Source organism: Oncorhynchus masou, unplaced genomic scaffold, assembly GCF_036934945.1.
Source record: "Oncorhynchus masou masou isolate Uvic2021 unplaced genomic scaffold, UVic_Omas_1.1 unplaced_scaffold_1271, whole genome shotgun sequence".
NCBI classification, from domain to species: domain Eukaryota; kingdom Metazoa; phylum Chordata; class Actinopteri; order Salmoniformes; family Salmonidae; genus Oncorhynchus; species Oncorhynchus masou.
The window spans coordinates 137,335-148,587 of NW_027016750.1; positions in this window are offsets into that span (position 1 = coordinate 137,335).

The following is an 11,253-nucleotide window of genomic DNA, read 5'->3' on the forward strand; positions in this document are numbered from 1 at the left end:
TGAGTTTTTCTGGGTAGTCTAAGCGTTTTGCACAACTGGATTGTACAATAATTTTACATTCTTTAAATTCTTCAAGCTTTGTCAAATTGGTTGTTGATCATTGCTAGACAGCTATTTTCAAGTCCTGCCTAATATTTCCAAGCCGATTTAAGTCAAAACTGTAACTAGGCCACTCATATGTCGTCTTGGTAAGCAACTCCAGTGAATATTTGACATTGTTTGAGGTTGTTGTTTTGCTGAAAGGTGAATTTGTCTCCCAATATCTGTTAGAAATCAGACTGAACCAGTTATTCCTCTAGGTTTTGGCCTGTGCTTAGGTCAATTCTGTTGATTTTGATCCTACATTTTTTTCCCTAGTCCTTGCCAGTGTCAAGCACACCCATAACATTTGCAGCCACCACCATGCTTGAAATAATGAAGAGTTGCACTCTGTACTCAGGACATAAAGATCATTTATTTGCCAAATGTTTTGCAGTTTTACTTTAGTGCCTTATTGCAAACAGAATGCACATTTTGGAATATTTTTATTCTGTACAGGCTTCCTTCTCTTCACTATGTAATTTAGGTTAGTATTGTGGATTAACTACAATGTTATTGATCCATCCTCAGTTTTCTATCACAGCCATTATACTCTGTAACTGTTTTAAAGTCACCATTGGCCTCATGGTGAAATTCCTGAGCAGTTTTATTTCTCTTCGGCAAATGAGGAAGGGCTTCTGTATCTTTGTAGTGACTGGGTGTATTGATACACCATCCAAAGTGTAATTAATAATTTCACCATGCTCAAAGCTATTTTTTATACCCATCTACCAATAGTGGCCCTTCTTTGTGAGGCATTGGTAAACCTCCCTGGTCTTTGAGGTTGAATCTGTGTTGAAATTCACTGCTCACCTGTACGTGTGGGGTATAGAGATGAGGTAGTTGTTCAAAAATTATGTTAAGCACTATTACTGCATACAAAGTAAGTCCATGCAACTTATTGTGACTTGTTAAGCAAATTATTACTCCTGAACGTGTTTAGGCTTGCCATAACAAAGGGTTTGAATACTTAATTAATTTGTAAAAGTTTCCACTTTGACATAATGGGGTATTTGGTGTACTCCAATGACACAAAATCTCAATTTAATTAATTTTAAATTCATGCTTTAAAACAGCAAAATGTGTAAAACGTCAACGAATGTGAATACTATCTGAAGGCAATGTAATGCTAATAATAGATTCACCATTCAGTTAATATTGGACAAAAAAATAATAATAAAAAGAGCAAATGCATCCAACAAGTTTATAGAGTTACAAGCTTGAGGTAGTCACAGCATGCAAGGAATATACGACCAAATTAGAGTATTTTATTTTTATTTTTTATTTTACAAATAACCATTTAAAAACTCAAAAGTGCTTGTTTTTGGGCTGTGTTCAACTACATAGAAAAAAGTATTTTAAATACCAGATACTCAGATCCTGGACCTTATTTGAACCCAGGTCTGTTAAGGTCCAGCCAGACTTTTTCTGACACTGTGTGTGCACGTCTGCATGTGTGCCTTCAGTTGACAGAACCACAGGGGAGAAATAATTCTCTACTGTGGAGACCCTGTGGTTAAACACAGACAGACAAAGAACAGCCAGGTGGTAAAGACACACATACAAGGACACACACATACTTGCACACATGCATGCATAACGCAGGGTCGGATTAAGGCAGGGGTTAACCAGTGCTGAAGCCCCTGGGCCCAGGCACGTGGAGGGCCCAAGAAGCAGCAAAAAAAATCTAAATAAACAACAGGACAAAAAAAGGTTAAAAATATATATATATATTGAGGAAATATATACTGTATATATTATATCCAGTGTGAGGGCGGACTCGAGCCTGCTCTCAATGAGTGTAGACAGCCTGCTGCTGCCTGCTGCCGCTGTGCTAATCATCAGATGGGGGAGGAGAGGAGGAAGGGGCCTACGTGGGTAACTAGGGGCACTGCCTTGGTTGGGTAACTGATTAATAAAGCATTTTAAAAATATTGACTTTATAATAAATAAATGTGATTGGTCAATTGCGTGAGTCAGGGGCTGGGCCAAAGCCCGTCAGGGGCCCAAGAGCCCCCAAAACAAATTGTTTTATTCGATCACAGGAGCCCGCTCTCAATGTTCATACAGGTATCTTGCAAAGATAACCTCTTGGAACTCGGGGGCAGTATTTTCATTTTTGGAAAATAACGTTCCCAAAGTAAACGGGCTATTTCTCAGGACCAGATGTTAGAATATGCATATAATTGACAGCTTAGGATAGAAAACACTCTAAAGTTTCCAAAACTGTAAAAATATTGTCTGTGAGTATAACAGAACTTATATTGCAGGCGATATTTGCTTATCAAACAAAACATACATGTATTGTGTAACATGAAGTCCTATTAGTGTCATCTGATGAAGATCATCAAAGGTTAGTGATTAATTCTATCTCTATTTCTGATTTTTGTGACTCCTCTCTTTGGCTGGAAAAAATGACTGTGTTTTTCTGTGACTTGGCTCTGACCTAACACAATCGTTTGTGGTGCTTTCGCAGAAAAGTCTATTTGAAATCGGACACTGTGGTGGAATTAACAAGAAGTGCATCTTTAAAATGGTGTGAAATACTTGTATGTTTGAGGAATTTCAATTATGGGATATCTGTTGTTTTGAATTTGACGCCCTGCACTTTCACTGGCTGTTGTCATATCAATCCCGTTAGCGGGATCACAGCCATAAGAAGTTTTAAAGGTATGCCTACAGTTGGGAAGGCCACAGTTTGGGCAGCATGCGCGCCAAATATAGGCTATAGCTTGTTGCGTTGTGGTCATAGACATATAGTGGGTGGTTGGGCGGGGGAGGGACCAGATATCTTAATCTGGCCCTGGTGTAACGGACGTCATGCTACTTGCTTGTTGTGCAAGTGCCATTTCCTCCAGATTCAGCACATACCACACACTCAAACACACAGGTGAGATCAATATATAATTTGACACCCCCACCACCTTCATCAGATCTGCCCAGAGCAGCAAAATTTGTGACCTCCAACTCCAATCATTGTGTCTCTGTGTCTCTCTCTCTCTCTCTGTGTGTGTGTGTGTGTGTGTGTGTGTGTGTGTGTGTGTGTGTGTGTGTGTGTGTGTGTGTGTGTGTGCGTGTGTGTGCGCACACAAGCGCATCTCAGCTCAGTTCAGTGTGGGTGTGTTAATCCTCTGTGCTGGATTTTCATCTCAATGACAAAGTGCCTCTGCCAGAGATTCTGCTGCATTGTGCCTGACTTAAACAGAAACTCCATCCCATACAATCCCCATAGACACCCCACTATACCCCCCTCTGACGGTCTGCAATATTGAAGAAAACTCCTTGTCGATTACTGGTAGAAATGGTAGGAGTCACATTCCTGTTGGCTTCCGGTAAAAACCTCAAAAACTAGAAGAAAGAAAATTAAACCAGACACAGACAGAATACACACACTCAAACTCTCTCACTCTCTCTCTTGCTCTCTCTCCTTCCAAATGTATTGACACCCTTGATAAAGATGCTTTAAAACTGTATATAAAATAAATAATACAAACACTTAGCTATATTGTCTGCCAAAAAAAAAAATGAAAATTATATTATTAGTTTCAGAGAAAGAGATTTTGTAATGTATTTTTCTTTCAAAAAGACAGGTGTGAAAGTATTGCCAACCCGAAAGATTCTTATGAATAAAATAAAACAAAATAAATCTGCATGAATATTCTGTTAACTGTATTGGGGCCCTTCATGGCTTCCTGTTTCACTGGGGTATAAAGGAGGCCAGCATAGAAGGCCAGCATCCCGGAGTAGCCTCTTCACTGTTGTTGTTGAGGCTGGTGTTTTGTGGGTACTATTTAATGAAGCTGAGAGTTGAGGACTTGTGAGGCGTCTGTTTCCCATACTAGACAGTCTAATTTCTCGCATGGAATAGCCTTAATTTCTCCGAACAAGAATAGACTGACAAGTTTCAGAAGAAAGTTTGTTGCTTCTGGACATTTTGAGCCTGTAATTGAACCCACAAATGCTGATTCTCCAGATACTAAACTAGTCTTTAGAAGGCCAGTTTTATTGCTTCTTTAATCAGGACAAAAGTTTTCAGCTGTGCTAACATTATTGCAAAAGGGTTTTATAATGATCAATTAGCCTTTAAAATGATAAACTTGGATTAGCTAACACAACATACCCTTGGAACACAGGAGTGAAGTTGACTGTGCCTTTAAACAGCTTGGAAAATTCCAGAAAATTATGTCATGGCTTTAGAAGCTTCTGATAGAGTACTCATTTGAGTCAATTGGAGGTGTACCTGTGGATGTATTTCAAGGCCTACCTTCAAACTCAGTGTCTTTGCTTGACATCATGGGAAAATCTAAAGAAATCAGCCAAGACCTCCGAAACAAAATTGTAGACCTCCACAAGTCTGGTTTATCCTTGGGAGCAATTTCCAAATGCCTGAAGGTACCACGTTCATCAGTACAAACAATAGTAATCAATACAAATCAATACAAACAATAGAAACAGGTACAAAAGTATCTATATCCACAGTAAAATTAGTCCTTTGCTTTTTGGATTCCTTTATCTGCACGTTGAACTCAAATCCATGGCGCCAACTAAACAGACTTTTTGGGATATAAAGAAGGATTTTTCTAACAAAACGACCATGCATGTTGCAGCTGGGAACCTTTGGATTACAAATCAGAGGAAGATTTTCAAAAAGTAAGTGCTTATTTACTTTTTGAAAATCTTCCTCTGATTTGTTTTATGAAGCCTGTGCTGGTTGAAGCCTGTGCCGTCCTCAAACAATGGCATGGTATGCTTTTGCTGTAAAGCCTATAGTAAATCGGACAATGCAGTTAGATTAACAGGAATTTAAGCTTTTAACCGATATAAGACACTTGTATGTACCTAGATGTTTAATATCACAAATTTTTACAATTTGAATTGCGTGCCCTCCAATTTCACCGGAAAAGTGTCCCGCTGACAGGATGCCTAGACCTAAGTTAATGACTCCAACCTAAGTGTATGTAAACATCTGACTTCAACTGTGTGTATGTACACACACACACACACACACACACAGTACCAGTCAAAAGTTTGGACAGACACACTCATACCATTAATTTTTTTTAAACAATTTTCTACATTGTAGAATAATAGGGAAGGCATCAAAACTATGAAATAACACATATGGAATCATGTAGTAACCAAAAAAGTGTTAAACAAATCAAAATATATTTTATATTTGAGATTATTCAAAGTAGCTACCCTTTGCCTTGATGACAGCTTTGCACACTCTTGGAATTCTCTCAACCGGCTTCATGAGGTAGTCACCTGGAATGCATTTTAATTAACAAGTGTGCCTTGTTAAACATTCATTTTTTGGAATTTATTTCCATCTTAATGCATTTGAGCCAATCAGTTGTGCTGTGACAAGGTAGGGGTGGTATACAGAAGATAGCCCTATTTGGTGAAAGACAAAGTCCCATATTATGGTAAGAACAGCCCAAATAAGAAAGAGAAACAGTACATCATTAATTTAAGACATGAAGGTCAGTCAGTCATTAAGTGCAGTTGCAAAAACCATCAAGCTCTATGATGAAACTGTGCCATGACTCTCCTGACAGTGGATCAAAGGACCCATCAGCTAGGCAAATGTTTAAAGATAGCCAGACCCCTCTGTCCCACAGAAGAGGAGAAGGGGGCTGTGCCTGGCTAGACACCTTAACACTGGGTCGTAAATATAAGTGGGAGGGGACTTTCCCTCTCTGCCTTTCAGTATTCACCAAAGGAATGCAGCAGAGACATTGTGACGGCATGATGGACCGCCCCTCAGGCCAGAGTGCTTAAATGGACTCGCTAAGAATTAACATACCAGACCCAGAAGACGTTAGGCCGTGGTCCACAAGTTGAAATGGTTAGAAACTTTGTACTGAGACCAAGCAGATGGACGCTGTAAGTCGGACATCACGAATGGTTAAAACTACAAGACCAACCAACATACAGCACGAGCTGAGCATGAAAAATGCTTAAAACTCTACAGACCAAACAGAGTGGAGCAGTGGCTAGACGGCTGAAAATGGTGAGACCAGTATATTGCCGGGTTACTGCTGGAGTGTAAAGTGGTCAGGAGCTGAACCCTGAATAATCAACTATTGATACCAAAAGACGTGAGATGGTGGACTACACGTTGAAATGGAAGCTCTCCACCTCAACACGAGTAAAGAAGATCACAGAGGAGACCAGAAACATTTACAGTCTGCAGCTGTGCATGTAAAGTGGTCCTACAACGTTGACTAAAGACACAAGATGGGAAGGAAAAATCCCTCTGATAGAACTGTTGGTACGCCTGAACTAGCTATTCTAACGAACACTCCAAGACCAGAGAAGCTCTACAACTAAGAAGGACATTGTGACCTCTGGTGGACAACCAGAGCCCTATATCGAGCCACTACCCATAGACAGATCGATTGGTTTTAACAAAGAGATGACAGAGAAAGACATCTACGAGTAAATATATGTAATAATTTCTGATCCGAAGGAGCGGTGGTTAAGGTGCTATATTCTGGTTACTGTGAGCGTAGTTCCCAAACGATAAATTGACTCTGATTCTCCTGCTCTTTATCTTTCCCCACCTACTGTCATTGTGTAAAAAGCCGTCATATTGTGTCAGTCAACTAGGGACTTTTTATCTCATGTCTGTGTATGTTCTGTTATTCTTTAGTTAGTTAGTAAATAAATGACTAAATCAATTTGTGTAGTACTGAATATTCAAAAGGGCTAGGGTTCTTGCAGAAATCAGGGATTATGCGACATTCAGAATGAGACTGATGAGGAAATAATTAATAATTGATTGTTACTGATGAGATGTATATATATCTTTAGAGTTTAAGTCGGGAGACAGTAACACGTTAAACAACTTTTCTCGTGGTGCTTCAAATTCCTAATGAGTTAATTGTTACATGATTAATTTAAATCGAGTAACAAATAAACATAGTTCATAAAATAAATAAGTCATCAGATTAATGATAGTCACGACAACTGGCTCTCATGAGGACCTCCACAGGAAAGGAAGACCCAGAGTTATTTAGAGTTACCGGCCTCAGAAATGTACAATTAATTGAACCACAGATTGCAGACAAAATAAATGCTTCACAGAGTTCAAGTAACAGACACATCTCAACATCAACTGTTCAGAGGAGACTGCGTAAATCAGGCCTTCATGGTCAAACTGCTGCAAAGAAACCACTACAAAAGGACACCAATGAGAAGAAGATACTTGCTTGGGACAAGAAACACAAGCAATGGACATTAGACCGGTGGAAATCTGTCCTTTGGTCTGATGAGTCCAAATTTGAGATTTCTGTTTCCAACCGCTCTGTCTTTGTGAGACGCAGAGTAGGTGAAAGGATGATCTTCTCATGTGTTGTTCCCACCGTGAAGTATGGATGAGGAAGTGTAATGGTGTGGGGGTGCTTTGCTGGTGATGGTGTTTGTGATTTATTTAGAATTCAAGGCACACTTAACCATCACGGCTACCACAGCATTATGCAGCAATACAGTGTGCGCTTAGTTGGACTATGATTTGTTTTTCAACAGGACAATGACCCAACACACCTCCAGTCTGTAAGGGCTAGTTGACCAAGAAGGAGAATGATGGAGTGCTAAATCAGATGACCTGGCCTCCACAATCACCCGACCTTAACCCAATTGAGATGGTTTTGGGATTAGTTGGACTGCAGAGTGAAGGAAAAGCAGCCAACAAGTGTTCAGCATATGTGGGAACTCCTTCAAGACTGTTGGGAAAGCATTCCAGGTGAAACTGGTTGAGAAAATGCCAAGAGTGTGCAAATATATATTTGGTCACTATATATATATATATATATATATATATATATATGTATGTATGTATGTATGTATGTATGTATGTATGTATGTATGTATGTATGTATGTATGTATGTATGTATGTATGTATGTATGTATGTATGTATGTATGTATGTATGTATGTATGTATGTATGTATGTATGTATGTATGTATGTATGTATGTATGTATGTATGTATGTATGTATGTATGTATGTATGTATGTATGTATGCATGTATGTATGTATGTAATGTATGTATGTATGTATGTACGTGTGTGTGTGTGTGTGTGTGTGTGTGTGTGTGTGTGTGTGTGTGTGTGTGTGTGTGTGTGTGTGTGTGTGTGTGTGTGTGTGTGTGTGTGTGTGTGTGTGTGTGTGTGTGTGTGTGTGTGTGTGTGTGTGTGTGTGTGTGTGTGTGTGTGTGTGTGTGTGTGTGTGTGTGTGTGTGTGTGTGTGTGTGTGTGTGTGTGTGTGTGTGTGTGTGTGTGTGTGTGTGTGTGTGTGTGTGTGTGTGTGTGTGTGTGTGTGTGTGTGTGTGTGTGTAATGTGTGTGTGTGTGTGTGTGTGTGTGTGTGTGTGTGTGTGTGTGTGTGTGTGTGTGTGTGTGTGTGTGTGTGTGTGTGTGTGTGTGTGTGTGTGTGTGTGTAATGTAATGTGTGTGTGTGTGTGTGTGTGTGTGTGTGTGTGTGTGTGTGTGTGTGTGTGTGTGTGTGTGTGTGTGTGTAATAATGTGTGTGTGTGTGTGTGTGTGTGTGTGTGTGTGTGTGTGTGTGTGTGTGTGTGTGTGTGTGTGTGTGTGTGTGTGTGTGTGTGTGTGTGTGTGTGTGTGTGTGTGTGTGTGTGTGTGTGTGTGTGTGTGTGTGTGTGTGTGTGTGTGTGTGTGTGTGTGTGTGTGTGTGTGTGTGTGTGTGTGTGTGTGTGTGTGTGTGTGTGTGTGTGTGTGTGTGTGTGTGTGTGTGTGTGTGTGTGTGTGTGTGTGTGTGTGTGTGTGTGTGTGTGTGTGTGTGTGTGTGTGTGTGTGTGTGTGTGTGTGTGTGTGTGTGTGTGTGTGTGTGTGTGTATGTGTGTGTGTGTGTGTGTGTGTGTGTGTGTGTGTGTGTAATGTGTACGTGTGTATACGTGTGTGTGTGTGTATGTGCACGCACGTGTGTGTGTGTGTGTGTGTGTGTGTGTGTGTGTGTGTGTGTGTGTGTGTGTGTGTGTGTGTGTGTGTGTGTGTGTGTGTGTGTGTGTGTGTGTGTGTGTGTGTGTGTGTGTGTGTGTGTGTGTGTGTGTGTGTGTGTGTGTGTGTGTGTGTGTGTGTGTGTGTGTGTGTGTGTGTGTGTGTGTGTGTGTGTGTGTGTGTGTGTGTGTGTGTGTGTGTGTGTGTGTGTGTGTGTGTGTGTGTGTGTGTGTGTGTGTGTGTGTGTGTGTGTGTGTGTGTGTGTGTGTGTGTGTGTGTGTGTGTGTGTGTGTGTGTGTGTGTGTGTGTGTGTGTGTGTGTGTGTGTGTGTGTGTATGTGTATGTATGTATGTATGTATGTATGTGTATGTGTATGTATGTATGTATGTATGTGTATGTGTATGTATGTATGTGTGTGTGTGTATGTGTATGTATGTATGTATGTATGTATGTATGTATGTATGTATGTATGTATGTATGTATGTATGTATGTATGTATGTATGTATGTATGTATGTATGTATGTATGTATGTATGTATGTATGTATGTATGTATGTATGTATGTATGTATGTATGTATACCAAAGGAATTTTTACAAACTTTTTTTTTTCCCCTTTTGTAATTTAAAATGTGATTTAATTTCAATGGCTGTATTTCTAGTTTCTATATTTAGTTATGGTGGTGATTATGTTCTGTATCCCACACATGGATATCGGCGCATTATTTGATTCTTGTTTTAGTTTTTCTTTAACATATCTGTAATGCTTACGAGAAGTTAACTTCTAACTGATATACACAATATATATTTGGTCACACTTTTTTGGCTACTACGTGATTCCATATGTGTTATTGCATAGTTTTGTTGTTTTCACTATTATTCTACAATGTAGAAAATAGTAAAAAATAAAGAAAACCTTTGAATGAGTAGGTGTTTCCAAACTTTTGACTGGTACTGTATATATTCAGACAAAAAAGATATCAGTCACTCTAAATAAAAGCACCACATTGTTTCTCCCTGCTGCTTTTCTCTTCCTGCTTCACACACCTTTCGTCTGGCAAAACAAACTCAGGAGACTGGAGAGAAGGATGGAGTCACACAGGTTCTGCTTGAAAATAAGATGGCGCCGGAGCAGAAGGCAGACGTTTTACGTGCCCCCAACCGATTGTGTTTTTTTGTTTGATTATCTGCGTTATTTGTAACTTGTTTTTTTTTTTTACTATTTTTGTACATAATGTTGCCGCTAGCATCTCTTATGACCGAAAATAACTTCTAGACATCAGGACAGCGATTACTCACCACGGACTAGCAGAATCCTTTTTCTTCTTTCATGACTGACGAGCTCGAGGTGGAGGATATATGGCTCCCTCGGGACCAGGCCCCAACCCCAGTGATCTGCGTGGAGAGGAGGCGGAGAAAGAGAGGCCGGAGGGCGGGCTGCATTCTAAGGAGTTGGAAGCGATCTAATAAACCCCCGCTCCCCTCAAATTCTGCTAGCAAACATGCAATCTTTCGACGTTAAAATGTGTGAGTTACTGGTAAGATTAAACTAACAACGGGACATTAAACTCTTAATAACGATCCGCCCCTTTTTTTCAATTTTCGCCTAAAATGACATACCCAAATCATTACCTACCGAGAAAGTTTTCATCTATATTCTTTATAGCTGTTTACATACCACCACAGTCAGAGGCTGGCACTAAGATAGCATTGAATGAGATGTATTCCGCCATAAGCAAATAAGAAATCAGTCACCCAGAGGCGGCGCTCCTAGTAGCCGGGGACCTTAGTGCAGGGAAACTTAAATCAGTTTTACCAAATTTCTATCAGCATCTTAAAACCTCTTAGAGTGGGACTCCGACAACTTCCGGAGAAATTGGAGTGCGCGCAAGTCAAATAAATAATCATTAATATTATGGATATTAAACATTTAGGCACACACATATATATCTATCTATCTATCTATCTATCTATCTATCTATCTATCTATCTATCTATCTATCTATCTATATATATATCGGTTAAAAGCTTAAATTCTTGTTAATCTAACTGCACTGTCCGATTTTCAATAGGCTTTACAGCGAAAGCATGCCATGCGATTGTCTGAACATGGTGCCCCACATCACATATTGTTCCCACTGGCACAGGCTTCATAAAATCACAAATAGCAATGAAATACTCACTTACATTTTGAAAATCTTCCTCTGATTTGCAATCT